The sequence below is a fragment of the Geospiza fortis genome, unplaced genomic scaffold (genome assembly GCF_000277835.1).
Source record: "Geospiza fortis unplaced genomic scaffold, GeoFor_1.0 scaffold70, whole genome shotgun sequence".
Taxonomy (NCBI): Eukaryota; Metazoa; Chordata; class Aves; order Passeriformes; family Thraupidae; genus Geospiza; species Geospiza fortis.
In genome coordinates, this window is record NW_005054317.1 from 2,163,076 (window position 1) to 2,163,444 (window position 369).

Sequence of the window (369 nt, forward strand, 5' to 3'; positions counted from 1 at the left end):
GTCTGGCTCCCCAGCTGTTAATTACTCAGTCTACTGTTAATTAGCTGTCTGCAGCCGGTCCTGTGACAGCCTGGGAGCCTCTCCCCATGGGCTTTGTTCCCCAGCTCCCCCTCCCCAGCTCGCAGCCAGAACATTTCATTTTAGTCACGGTGCCAGAGGCCAGGCCCCGCAGGACCTTTGAAATTAAACGCTGCATGAAGTACAGTGTGGAGAAGAGGGAGGAGAAAGGGGCAATTTCAGCTCCTCAAGCATGCAAGTCGAGAGCTTTTGTGATGCCTCTCAAAGTATTTTTTTTCAACCAGCCACAAATCATGTCCTTGGCTGTCCAAGGGAACCTGTCTCTATGATGGAAATTTCCACACTTGCCTT